Here is a 15,217-nt window from a genome sequence, read left to right on the forward strand (position 1 = left end):
CTTTCCCCCCGTCCCATCCCAAATCCTTATCCTGACCCCTTCCCAGTGCTATATAGTCGTAATGGCTTGGCGCTTTCCCTTGATAATTCCTTTCTTTCTTCACCCCCCCCCCCACTCTACCTGTTCGTCTGTATGGATTAACCGCGTGTTCGAATATTAAAACACCACATTGTTTAATATTCATACATGCGAACAGTGTCCGAACTAACTAGCTCTGTTCGTTTCGGACATTGTTCGATTTCTGTCTGTTCGGACGCTGTTCCAGCACTGTTGAGAGCCTCGTGAATTGTTGATGTACTAGTAGAGGGGGCGTATCCCCCAGGGAAGTGAAGTGGCACATTCACCGTCTCCCCCTGTTGACACCTCCTGGCACCCCCCCCTCCTCCCTGACACTCCGAACGCACACACGCACGCACACACACACACACACACACACACACACGCACACACCCTGACCAAAGAGCCTGAGCTCAACCCCCGCAAGCACAAGTAGGTGAGTACACATACAGAGGAGGATTAAAACAGAGGAAGATAGTATGAGGCTACAGGATGACCTAGACAAGCTGAAGGAATGGTCCAACAAATGGCTACTAAAGTTCAACCCGAGTAAATGTAAAATAATGAAATTAGGCGGAGGATATAGGAGGCCAGACACAGGATACCGAATGGGAGATGAAGTCCTTCACGAAACGGACAGAGAGAAAGATCTTGGAGTTGATATCACGTCAATCCTGTTTCCTGAACCCCACGTCAAAGGAATAACATCTGCGGCGTATGCAAGGCTGGCTAACATCAGAACTGCCTTCAGGAATCTGTGTGTAAGGAATCCTTCAGAACCTTGTATACCACATATGTAAGACCAATCATGGAGTATGCGGCCCCAGCATGAAGCCCGTACCTTGTCAAGCACAAGGCGAAGGTGGAAAAAGTTCAGAGAAATGCCTCTAGGTTAGTCCCAGAACTAAGAGGCATGAGTTACGAGGAAAGGCTGAGTGAACTTCTCTCAGAAGAGCATGGGAAGACATGATCACCACATACAAATTTCTCAGGGAAATTGACAGGGTAGACAAGGATGATTATTTAACATGGGTGGTACACGCACAAGGGGACACAGGTGGAAACTGAGTACCCAAATGAGCCACAGAGACATTAGAAAGAACGCATTCAGTGTCAGAGTAGTAAGTAAATGGAATGCACTAGGAAGTGATGTGGTGGAGGCTGACTCCATACACAGTTTCAAATGTAGATATGATAGGAGCTCCAGAAGCTTAGGAATCTGTACCCTAGCTGATTGACGGTTGAGAGGCAGGACCAAAGAGCCAAAGCTCAACCCCCGCAAGTACAACTAGGTGAGTATACAGAAGATTCAGAATTATGCTACCGGAACTTGTCCCCAGAGGTGAGTTACGATGGAAGGTTAATTAAACATCACATCCCTGGGAAGACACAAGAGTTAGACATGATCACCACCTACCAAATTCTCAGGGGGGGGGGAATTAACAGGGGGATAAAGAAAAAGAATTTAGCATGGGTTGGAACACGAATAAGGGGACACAGAATGCACCACACAGAACGCCTCACAGAGCACACACACACCACAGAGAACACCTCTATACAGAAGAGTGGTGTTGTGTATCTTTACCTCAACAACAAATGCCACCAACCTAATACACCTTTCAACCTACTATAGTCTTTGTGTGGTAACCGACGTAAACAATGTGTATTCAAGACATATTTATGGAACATATGTGGAAGATATACTCCGAAGAGTGGAAAATACATAAAAATATATATATATATATATATATATATATATATATATATATATATATATATATATATATATATATATATATATATACATATATATATATATATATATATATATATATATATATATATATATATATATATATATATATATATATATATATACTCCCAAACCCCCCCCCCCCCCCTCTCGATGATAACATTACTTTACCGAACGATTGACTTGGGAAATATAGCGAGTATAATGATAGCATACCTCTGTTATCCTCCTGTGTTACATAACCACGAGACGTCCTGACTAAATCATTCATCAATGAAAAAACACTAACTCCGTCGGAAATATACTAATATACTCGAGAAATATACTCACCCTATAGCACCAGTCTCCTTGTGATGTCAAGCTCCTGGAGAGAGAGAGAGAGAGAGAGAGAGAGAGAGAGAGAGAGAGAGAGAGAGAGAGAGAGAGAGAGAGAGAGAGAGAGAGAGAGAGAGAGAGAGAGAGAGAGACAGATTAGCAAAGATTTGCAAATTCATGTTATTTTTTAATTAGAATAATTAATGAGTTGTAGCAGCTCACTGGTTCAACCCATCTGCCACATCATCATACCTGGGGGGGGGGGGGAGGAGGTTCATCATCTCCTCACAGTATGAGTTGTGACTCATGGAGAGTACAAGATGAGTCCTGTATGAATCAACACATCATCAGACTCTTGACACTAATATCAATATTGTCCGAGAGTCACTAATGGATGTATGGTCGTGTCCAGGCCTTCGCGATCTTCTCAGCTTTCCTGAAGCTTCCGTTCACCTGTTGACACAAGCGATGTAAACAGGTGTAGACAGTTTACTTTGCCGTCAAGTACCTTTATTTTTGAGGGGAATTGGTCGTTCAGCTGTTTGTAATTGGCCCTATTAATCCTCCGGCGACTGATAGGAATGAAGATCAACATTAATCCCGCAATCAAGAGAGAGAAAGGGCAAAGAATTAGTAATTGGAACATGCGACGCCGCTCCTGTTTATCGCCGAAAGTTTTGTCTAACCTGCGCTTGAAACAATCCAGTAACACCCCCCTCCTCTCCCCTCTACGACCTCTAGGTTACTAACAACGTGTTCCATTAATCAATAATTCAATTTCCAAGGCAGCGTGTGGACCTCTTAAGCCAGTGTGTTGTGGACCTCTTGAACCAGTGGCGTGGACCTCTTGAACCAGTGGCGTGGACCTCTTGAACCAGTAGTGTGGACCTCTTAAACCAGTAGTGTGGACCTCTTGAACTAGTAGTGTGGACCTCTTGAACCAGTAGTGTGGACCTCTTAAACCAGTAGTGTGGACCTCTTCACCCAGTAGTGTGGACCTCTTAACCAGTGGTGTGGATCTCTTGAACCAGTGGTGTGGACCTCTTAAACCAGTAGTGTGAACGTCTTAAACCAGTAGTGTGAACCTCTTAACCAGTGGTGTGGTGTCAGTGTTGATTAACCTGCTTAATAAACACCGGTAATTGAGCCCGAAAGCCTCCCTCCTACCTGCGGCTTCTTCAAGGAAGCCATACCTGGCGGTTCCTCACAATGGCGCGTCTTAATAATATGTCATTACACCCCTGGAGCTGCTAGCTAGCTATAATGAGAGACGCGAGAAAGTTATTACCCCTGAACGTTATGGGAATGAGTTGACAGGCCGAATTTCGGCTTGTTGCGACAGGTCGTGCTTGGGAGGGAAGCAGGTGTGACCTCTCTCTCTCTCTCTCTCTCTCTCTCTCTCTCTCTCTCTCTCTCTCTCTCTCTCTCTCTCTCTCTCTCTCTCTCTCTCTCGGCCCATTCCCACCTTCGGCCAGGCACCGGTTCTCGGCCCTTGGCCGTAAAATAATCGGGGTCAAGTTTGCTCACCCAACTCACAGCAAAAGAAATATACAAATTGGAAAACCTGTCGATGATCCGGCTTTATTTGGTCGACTTTGAAGTCAACTTTTTGAAGTTTGCTTTTGAATTTAATTCTAATTACTGCTCAGTAGAGCGTGAGAGAGGGTTTGAGACAGACAAGGTTGGAGATCAAATTTGTTGCACATCCATGCATATATATATATATATATATATATATATATATATATATATATATATATATATATATATATATATATATATATATGTCGTACCTAGTAGCCAGAACGCACTTGTCAGCCTACTATGCAAGGCCCGATTTGCCTAATAAGCCAAGTTTTCCTGAATTAATATATTTTCTCTAATTTTTTTCTTATGAAATGATAAAGCTACCCATTTGATTATGTATGAGGTCAATTTTTTTTTATTGGAGTTAAAATTAACGTAGATATATGACCGAACCTAACCAACCCTACCTAACCTAACCTAACCTATCTTTATAGGTTAGGTTAGGTTAGGTAGCCGAAAAAGTTAGGTTAGGTTGGGTTAGGTAGGTTAGGTAGATAAAAAACAATTAATTCATGAAAACTTGGCTTATTAGGCAAATCGGGCCTTGCATAGTAGGCTGAGAAGTGCGTTCTGGCTACTAGGTACGACATATATATATATATATATATATATATATATATATATATATATATATATATATATATATATATATATATATATATATATATACGACGAATCGTGCAGAGGAGGTAAGATGGCTTAAGAGGGAAGGGGTGACCACCAGTAGGGGGAGGGGTGTGTGTGCCTGGTAGGGTAAATAGGGGAAAGGGGAAATGACGAGAGAATGTGGCTAATTATGTCCATAGACCCCTCTACCCAACGCCTACCATACACCATGATGCAAATGATGTTTCCATGATGTGAGATGTTTCCTGAGGCGTCCCTTGATGTAAGGGTCCACTAAGGCACGTCTACAAGCTGAGAGAGAGAGAGATAATTGTCCCTTCTCTTTCCCCCCCCCAGCTTGAGTCTATGAGATGTGCTTTGTGATGTACCTGTTTCGTGGAGCTCGAATATTGCGGTCTTCGCTGAGAGGGGCTTCGTTAATGGGGCTCGTTGATAGTGCTACGAGGTATGGAGGTGCTGAGAGTGGGTAGGTAAGAGGGGGGAGAGGGGGTAAATAATGGGGGGGGGAGGGGGTAAATAATGGGGGGGGGTTATGATGAGAGACTGAGGGAAATTTAATTAACTCAGGTGGACTTTGAGAAGCGTGTTCCTTCATAAATAATTAAGTTATGCAATCTTGTCTGGAAATTTTCCAGCTGTTCTTATTATTATTATTAGTAGTAGTAGTAGCGTTATCATCTTTATTAACATCATTAGTAACGTTATCATTATTAACGTTATCATTTTTATTATCGTTAGTACCATTATTTTTTATAGTTTTTATTAATAATATCAACATTAATGCTGCATATGCATGGCAAGATTTCATCAGCCTCGCGAATAATTAAAAATATTCGCAGATAAATGATAATATTCCAAAACATTTAATGTAAATTTTAATGTTTTTTTTTTAAATTTTGTTTATATATATATATATATATATATATATATATATATATATATATATATATATATATATATATATATATATATATATATATATATATATATATATATATATTCCAAAGCGCCGTGTTTGCTTTAGCTCAAACGCCAGCCATAAGAAAAACATTAAAACAAAAAAACACAGAAGTAAAAAACCCTTAAGTGTTTTAATTGCACCAATAAAGGTGAACAGAAATTTATTAGAGGATATTTTTTTATTCAGCAGAAATCCTTCATATATGTTCATTTACGTGTTAATTTACAAGTTAATTTACATGTTAATTTACGTGTTAATTATGCTTATGTCTTGTGTAGAATCTATAATGTATGATTTATACTTTCAGGTGTATTAGTTGTATATTATTGTTGGCCCTAACTTAGACTCGTGTCACAAATAAAGAATATTTTTAATAAGATAAGATTTTATTATCTAGAATAAGGAATTAAGAAGATTTCAGAATAAGGAACAATTTTGAAGACTAAATTATTTTAAGAATATATATTCTTAAAGATGTTTTATTTAGCTGCTCTTCAGATGTTTTTTGAGATGACCGAATATTTTGAAGAATATTGGAGTAAAAGGAGATTTCGAAGAATAACTTTTAAGAATAGTGAACCAAATAAGGAAAAGATACGATAACGTATACCTTTATGAGGGGAAAGATATAATATCGTAATGTTCAGAGCAGCGGATTCTCATCTCAGTGGACCCGGGTTCGATTCCCAGGGAAGACAAGAAGTTTTGGCCTGTATCCTTACACCTCATGCACCCCTTCACCTAAAATAAAATTGGCACTTCAGGGAGTTAGTCGCCTATTTTGGGATTGCATCTTAGAACACGTTGTAATGGGGGAGGGAGGGAATATAGACTTGTAATGGGGGGGGGGTATTGGAAAATAAGTATGTAACAGGGGAAAGGATTTCATTAGAAACGTAAATAGTGGAAATGAGATTTAAAAAGTTGAATTTAATATTATGGAAATTTATAGATATTTTGATGACCCACAAACCCAACTTATTTTTGGTTGATTTTATTTTTTGGAGATTTGGAGATTATTTTGGAGATTTTTGAAACCAACTCATGTATCCTCCCTACATACATTTTGCCATACAGGCCGGATACAGTACAGCCACGGGGACCGATATGTATCGTGTATCACCTGTCTCGTTCACCTGTTCACTGCAGGTAGGGAGGAGGAGGGGGGGGGGAGGAGAGGGGAGAGAAACTTCTCACCTTGCCTCAGGGAGACGATTTTCCCCCTAGCCCCCCTGTCTACCTGTGGTCCCCTTGTGTGTGTGTGTGTGTGTGTGTGTGTCTGTGTGTGTGTGTGTGTGTGTGTGTGTGTGTGTGTGTGTGTGTGTGTGTGTGTGTGTGTGTGTGTGTGTGTGTGTGTGTGTGTGTGTGTTACATGTACTCTGGTCTTACATACACTTTCCCACTCGAAATGCTAACGTTAGTAACGAGTGTCAAGTATTATCACACTCTCAGGCGACCGAGTCAGAGAATCAGATGTCATGTCCGAAGTATCTTGGATCATACTCATGAATCGATGACTGAGCCCGGCTCTGAAGTCAAATTGAGCCCGGCTCTAAAGTCAAATTGAGCCCGGCTCTAAAGTCAAATTGAGCCCGGCTCTAAAGTCAAATTGAGCCCGGGTCTATCACCTGTACGGGGCTCAGGTTACATAGTTAACAGAAGGAATGGTTCAATTACAGTTTCATCACACACACTTGTATTGTGATGAATACCTCATCTCACAGTATTGACTTCCACAACAGTCAGACACATTAGAGTGATATGTTGGTTCAACTGGATCCCTTCCTGATATATATATATATATATATATATATATATATATATATATATATATATATATATATATATATATATATATATATAACCTGACCTGACTCGATCAGGTCATAAATCTTGACTTTAATGTTAAGAAAAAGAAACCTGGAATGATAGTACTTTTTACGCAGACATTTAACGATAGACTAATTTATATGTTAAGGAATAAATATTGACTTTTTGTTTTAATATGTCTCTTCAGTCTTATTCCAATGACTCCTCTTGAGTTTATATATATTTGTTAGGTAACACATTCTCCCTTAGCTCTGCATATCAGAATTAATCACACGTTAATCTGAAATAAAAATCCCACCGAATAGCATCAATCCCCCGGATCAATCCCAATGTTTCGTGTGTTTAATCGTTGAAGAAAAATCCCCTTTGGGTGGAATTTCGCTAAAATTTGACTCTCAGAGACTTGAAAAATTCACAGAGAGGAATCAATCTCACCGTACAAGTAAATTTCTTCGAGTTGTTGCTCTTAGAAATGAAATAAACTCATAAATCTTTAAAGGAGATTTAACCTATGCTTAGCATGTACGAGCAAATCTCCCGAACACAGGAGAAAAAAATCCCTTCTCATTTCCATTCACTACAGTCAAGATAAGAATGAAATTCTATTGCGTAGGCATATAAATAACCCCTATAATATACGTCTAGACTCATCAACACGTCTGGACTCATCAACACGTCCAGACTCATCAACACGTCTGGACTCATCAACACGTCTGGACTAATCAACACGTCTGGACTCATCAACACGTCAGGCGCCATCAACAGCAGGACCACACACAATCGAGACCTGCCACTTGCAACAGTGATGACTCAAGGGGGAGTATCCATCATGGTCGACAAACACACACAGTGTCAAACTCCTTAATGATACCTGCTAATATAATGGTCTATCTCTCTCCCCCCCAGCGCCTCACACAGCCTCACAGCGCCTCAGTGCCTTACTCACAGCGTGAGTGACAACAACTGCTGGTAGAGAGTGACAACATCTCATGTAGAGGTGTTGTCACACACCGATTTTGCTACAGTTCCAGCTTAAAGCATTAAATGGCGGGTAAGGCACGTCCCTATTTAGCAATGATGGCAATAGGCAGGACACTAGGCACCCTAATGGGCGCATCACTATTTACGCTGCCAGCTTCCCCCCACCCCCAGCAGCATAGGGGGGGTATCCCCTATTTTATCAGGTATCCCTATTTCCTCCCCCTCAACCCAAAGTTTATTGTCTGCCATCTCACAACCCCTTCAATTAGGGTGTCGAGATTCCCCCCTCCTCCACTGTTGCAACCTCCTTTGATCGACAGGTTGTGAGAGCTGGTTGGGCACTCTGGAGGCCTTGGAGTTCTGAGGATTGATTACATTTGTTTTTGAGGCTCTTGACGGACGGTAGGCCAAAAATGTTAAGTTTTTGTGCATTGTTCTCAGTTCCTAGTGGACTTGATAAAGAGTTTCTGAGAGGAAAGGTGGTGAAAGAAATTCACTTAGTTTACATTTTACGTTCTTTCCTCTGTAGCCTCGTTTCTTGCAAGGTCAATGCTCGATCCCTGATGGTTAAGTGTCTGGGGAACACTTCTTTCCATGTTCCTGGTGATCCCTTTACATAACTCATTGTCCAAGATAATTGATTTACCTTTAAAACTAATTTTATATTTCAATGGAGAAAAACAAGAGCCTTCAATTCAACCCTTAACTTAGCCCTTGCTCAACTGGTTATCAAATAATAGGCAAACGTAATTATTGACACGATAATTAATTATATATTCAAGAGTTTATTGGCTGGCCACAATGGTAGAACTTACTGATATATGTATTACTACCTCTGTAACCCTGTAATGTAACCCTGTAATAACAGGGGTTACAGAAAGACTAGTCTTGGCTAGATTATCTTCCCCTTAATTAGCAAAAAAAAAGGGAACATTGTAGGTTTAAATCAATTATTCACTTATTCAATTTAACTTCATTTAATAATTTAAATAAATTAAATCAATTATATCCATAGTTTTAAGTTGAATCAAGAGACACCAGAGTGCTCTCACACACTCCAGTTGGGAGAGTGTCCAGTGTGTGTTCTGCTCCTGAAGGCAGCTCCGTGTCAGAACTGCCTTCGCTAAGCTGCATGTATGACCTACTCCTCCGTATCGGAGCCGCCCTAATGCACACTTTACAATCTCCAAGCTCCTTCTGACCTTAGTCCTTAACTTCCTTATGCGTAGAGAGAAAACACTCAAGGATAAGGAGTTCCTTGTGGTAAACCTTGAACACACACACACACACACACACGCACGCACGCACACACACACACACACACACACACACACACACACACACACACACACACACACACACATACACACACGAACTTTATCTCGACTTAATGAGAAGATATCTTCATTATCCTGGCTACTGGACCGTCTCCCATCTTAAAGAGATGCCCAATAATTCCCACTTTTATTACGTTAAACAACTACGGGCTCACCATAGCCCGTGCTACTTGGAACTTTTTGTTCCAGGTAGCGAATCTTTAACAGTGTCCCCCGTGCAGGTGACTGACCAGAAACAGAAGTCATCAATCACTTAACGAAACCTGTCCATCTTTCCTCAAGCCATGGCGGATGAGTGCTTTAACAGTTTGGTGCCTCCGAAGCTCTCCGAGAGGCTGTTTATAACAATAATTACCATGGGATTCGAAGCTTCGAAGCTCATAAACTGTATAATAAATACAGACTAAGCTGCTTCGATTGAGGAGAGATCAACGGGCTTCGTAAGCGGACGCGTAAATACTTGATGAATCATGGCTCTGACGGATGCTGTTCTTGCTCTTAACTTTTTCATCTCTCCAGATCACAGTGATGCTCACAGCCAGGGAGATGAAGACTCTCAGCCTCCCACCCCTCACACACTCAGTCTGGTACCCAGTCAATCACTATGCAACATATTCTTGGAGGAGCCCCGGACTGCCTACCAAGAATGTGTGGGAGAGCTGACGGGAACTAAGTCTCAATAACTGCAGTGTTGCCATAGTAATTATGTGAATGATGTAGCCCACACTCCAAAGATACCATCACAAAAAATAATACCAATTATATAATACCAATAATTGGTATAATAATACCAATTATTTTCAAATAATACCAATACTATCGACGTTTGCGCTATGTGCATTCCCACAAGCTTCAGCTCTTTGCTCTCGTCTCTTAGACTTCAATAAATTAGTGAGTTTATACCTTAAATACTACCCCCCCCTCCTTTGTGTATTTATGTATGATGTATACATACACTCATCAATTATACTTGTCTAGATGTATCTACCCAGTCCTAGTTTGATAACGTTGAATACATGTTGAATTACATCTATCCCCCCCTGTTCCCCCTCCCCCCTATGGAACTGATAAGACATTTCCATTTGCAAAACTCAGTTGCGATTACCTTTCAGAGTTCATGAAAATTAACCGGGGGGGGGGGATTAGGAAGGAAGGGGAGGACGGAGGGTGAGTTAGAAGCTGGTATATCTTAAGGAATGGCACTGGGGCCGACCTCGGCCACCCTATGTCCGTTCCAAGCATCTGGTCTCCAACCACGTACATACATACAGATGTGTGTACTTACCTAGTGTGTGTGTGTGTGTGTCACGTTGACAAATCAAAGAATGCTTAACGCGTTTTCGGCTGTCAAGTCTTCATCAGAGCTAGGCAAAAACTGCTTTTGTGTAGCTCTGATGAAGACTTGACAGCTGAAAACGCGTTAAGCATTCTTTGATTTGTCAATGTCACGCGCACACACACCCACATATATATATATATATATATATATATATATATATATATATATATATATATATATATATATATATATATATATATATACACGCACACACGTTGTTATAAAAGGAAGGTAAAGTGGCAATTAATCAGTACTTGACAATGGGGGTGTGTTGCAGACAATAGATTTCCTATTATATGCGGAAAATCGACAGAGAAATGTGAAAGAAAGAGAACGTTTCGGCGTGATTACAGCCTTTGTCAACACCAGACTGACTAGAGGAAAGAGAGAGAGAGGATACACGCCAACATCTGGAACCTGACCAACCCATCTCTAGGGAAAGAATTAACCAGAAACAGGTATAGTTTAGCTTAGAATAGTCAAAGAGGATTAAGCGGTCAGAGAATAGGGATGAAAGATTAAAGAAAAAGCCTCATGAACACACAATATATGAATATAAAATTGTAATGAGACATTGTAAGCTTCCTTATCAGAGTTTTTTCTTAAACTGTTGTGCAATATTCTAACTTTAAAATGGATCAAGTTTGTACATACCAGTACTAACATTAAGAAGATTTGGACACTGACTGATTAGAACAGACTCAATCAAATTCCGTTTCACGAAACCACCACAATTGGTAATGCTTTCCGCCGGACCATTCCAGTTAATAGTGTGATCACATTCCTATTATATAAAAAAACAAGAAACATTTTTTCCACTCGCGAACTCATTATAGATTAAGCATGAGAGCATTTATATCTCCCCCATGTTGACGAGACCACACACTAGAAGGTGAAGGGACGACGACGTTTCGGTCCTTCCTGAACCATTCTCAAGTCGATTGAGAATCGACTTGAGAATGGTCCCGGACGGACCGAAACGTCGTCGTCGTCCCTTCACCTTCTAGTGTGTGGTCTGGTCAACATACTTATGCCCCTTGTTCCTTGTTTGTTGCCCCCTGATTATTGTATTAAATTTATTCAATTTATTCTGCTCTTTGAAGTCTAAACATGGTGAGTGATACAGGTGGAAAGACTGTTCCCACCTGTATCTGTTCCCACCTGTATCTGTTCCCACCTGTATCTGTTTCCACCTGTATCTGTTTCACCTGTATCTGTTCCACCTTTTACTCAGCCGGGGTGAGGGGGTGAGTCAGGAGACCGACTTGTACACGTAACAAAATTAAATATATTTTTTTTAAACGCAGGTGGCTGAGCGGACAGAACACTGGACACGTGATCCTGTGTTCCCGGGTTCGATCCCGGCGAGAAACAATGGGCAGAGTTTCTTTCACCCTGATGCCCCTGTTACCTAGCAGTAAATAGGTACCTGGGAGTTAGTCAGCTGTCACGGGCTGCTTCCTGGAGGGGTGGAGGAGGTCTGGTCGAGGACCGGAAAGCGGGGACACTAAGCCCCGAAATCATCTCAAGATAACCCTTAGCAAAGAACAGAAAATGAGTATTATTATTTCACCGAGTGCCTGGGATAGGTTATCTTCCTATCTTGAGATGATTTCGGGGCTTTAGTGTCCCCGCGGCCCGGTCCTCGACCAGGCCTCCACCCCCAGGAAGCAGCCCGTGACAGCTGACTAACACCCAGGTACCTATTTTACTGCTAGGTAACAGGGGCATAGGGCGAAAGAAACTCTGCCCATTGTTTCTCGCCGGCACCTGGGATCGAACCCAGGACCACAGGATCACAAGTCCCGCGTGCTGTTCCGCTCGGCCGACCGGCTCCCTTTAGGTAGGTGGCATATCACTGTATTATTGCAAATCATGCGTTGATATATTGCAAACATTCTCATGTTGTATTGCAAAGTGTATTTTGCTGTATTGCAAAAGTATCTCTTGATGTATTGCAAAAGTGTCTTTTGCTGTATTGCAAAAGTATCTCTTGATGTATTAAAAAGGAATCTCTTAATTTATTGCCAATAATATGTTGATGTTTTGCAAAAAAATATGTTGATGTATCGCAAAAACATCTTTATGTATTTGCAAAGAATCTCTCTGTGTATCATAGCTGGAGCGGAAAGGTGATAGACCATTAATTTAACCGCCTATAATATCCTAATAATTACATATTGTGTAATAATCACATGAAATAAGGCAATCCGCTTTACCATACACGCAGACGATGTAATCAAAGCTAAGATAGGCTGGGAGGCTTATACAATAAGGAGATACATTACTAAGGAGATAAGGAACTGATAATCATGAGAATTGCAAGCAGTGATATGTGGCCAAAGGAAGTACTAAAGACAGACACACACAGAGATCACACTAACGTGATGCATCAAATGAACAAATCCACAAGGGCCGTGACGAGGATTCGAACCTGCGTCCGGGAGCTCTGTCGATTAAGGCAGTGTCTGGGATGCTCCCGGACGCAGGATCGAATCCTCGTCACGGCCCTTGTGGATTTGTTCATTTACTGAAGACAGAATCCCACTGGAGCCAGCCAAAATGAATCCATTCTTTTATCCATTATTTATCCTTGATCCATTACTTTGTATCCATTATGGTATCATAAAGATAACGAGGAAGGGCTTGGTGATAACGAGGAAGCTGTTGGTGTCTACAAAGTCATCTGGGGGGTCCAATTTCGAACGTCTTTGTCTGTCAGCAGACGTCAGTGTTCCTGGGGGCTGAGGTTCCGTGTCTGGTGTCCCAACTTCCCAGGTGACTTTGTTCTTGAGGTAATCTTATCTGCATGAGCATCAGCCAAGCCTGGCCAAACACCAGCATCTCGGAGATGCCAGGCCAAGGACGGCCAAGCCATCTGGCATCTTGCCAGATAGCAAGCCTAGACGAAGTACACCGGTACTTATATAAGAACACCGGTATATATATATATATATAAGCCCAATCTTGGTCTGGAACAATCCTACACAAAAGTCCTCACCAGTGTTGACTAGACCACACACTAGAAGGTGAAGGGACGACGACGTTTCGGTCCGCTATCGACTTGAGAATGGTCCAGGACGGACCGAAACGTCGTCGTCCCTTCACCTTCTAGTGTGTGTGGTCTGGTCAACATACTTTAGCTACGTTATTGTGACTCATCGTCCTCACCCCCCCCCCCACACCATTATACGCCACTCATACCCCTCACAATACCCCCCCCCCCCACCCCCCCTCACCAATCTCACCGGTTGCAATCACTCACAAAGCCCTTCGCCAATCTCATTCAACATCCACAAATCACAAAAAAAGTGTTCAAAATAAAATACACAAAAAAACATGCGGTCTTCCTCAAACTGTAACACTGGTTGACAGTGGACGTAAATCCCGCAATCAGGTTGACGCATAGGGGTGGGCAGGGGTGGGCAGGGGGTGGGCAGGGGTGGGCAGGGGGTGGGCAGGGGGTGGGCAGGGGGTGGGCAGGGGTGGGCAGGGGGTGGGCAGGGGGTGGGCAGGGGTGGGCAGGGGGGTGGGCAGCACAATATCATGTTCCTATCTGTCACCACAATTGGGTTTCGCTGGCATGAACGATCAATCAATCCTGGAGGTTGGCATCCATATTAATGGCAATCGAATGGCGTCCTTGTATTGTTCCCTGGTGGCTATACCCGCTTGTTCATGGGTTCTTGTGAACATCTGTAACTCTCTCTCTCTCTCTCTCTCTCTCTCTCTCTCTCTCTCTCTCTCTCTCTCTCTCTCTCGACAAAGGACTCAAATCACAGTGTAAACAATAAAGTCTTAGTGGCAGAGAGTGGGTGGCAGACAGATGGCGTACAGTGGGTGGCAGACAGATGGCATACGATGGGTGGCAAACAGGTGGCAGTAAGTGGGTGGCAGGGAGATGGAAGGTAGCCGACCAGCAAGACCAACACAGGTATAATCCACTTACATATCTGACCGTTCCATCCTGAGCCCTGTGTGTCAACACACCCCTCCTGCTGTTCCACTAGTCAGTCCCTCCTGCTGTTCCACTGGTCATTATTAACTGTAAACAAAGCCGCCATGATTGTGGAGAAGATGGAGAGGTTTCGTTAGTGGCCCTCTTAAGAACTTGACCAAGTGACCCGGGATCAGCTGCCTGTGTGTGTGTGTCTGTCTTATTCCCACTTATCCTCGGCTATACTACTCTTTACTCTACGGTAAACCTGTCATGGGTGAAGGACCAATGACCAGTTTACTAAGTTTACCCACACGATGTGACGAACAACTCAAAGCAACAGGCGAACGAGGAAAATGAAAATGACCCAATTAACTTAATCTTGTTACAGAAGTTATACTAAAGTGGGATTCAAGTGCCTCACAATACAGCAGGAGTCACCCCCCCCCCCATCACATGTATTGGAAAACTTACCTGTCTGGGAAAGTGTATA

General features: G+C 42.2%; 1 protein-coding gene across 1 annotated transcript in view; it reads right to left on the minus strand.

Annotated features, from left to right (window-relative positions):
• Positions 1–15,217, minus strand: part of LOC123757574 (FMRFamide receptor) — a 687,359-nt gene that overhangs the window by 48,729 nt on the left and 623,413 nt on the right.

This window comes from Procambarus clarkii, chromosome 19 (genome assembly GCF_040958095.1).
Source record: "Procambarus clarkii isolate CNS0578487 chromosome 19, FALCON_Pclarkii_2.0, whole genome shotgun sequence".
In the NCBI taxonomy this organism is placed as follows: domain Eukaryota; kingdom Metazoa; phylum Arthropoda; class Malacostraca; order Decapoda; family Cambaridae; genus Procambarus; species Procambarus clarkii.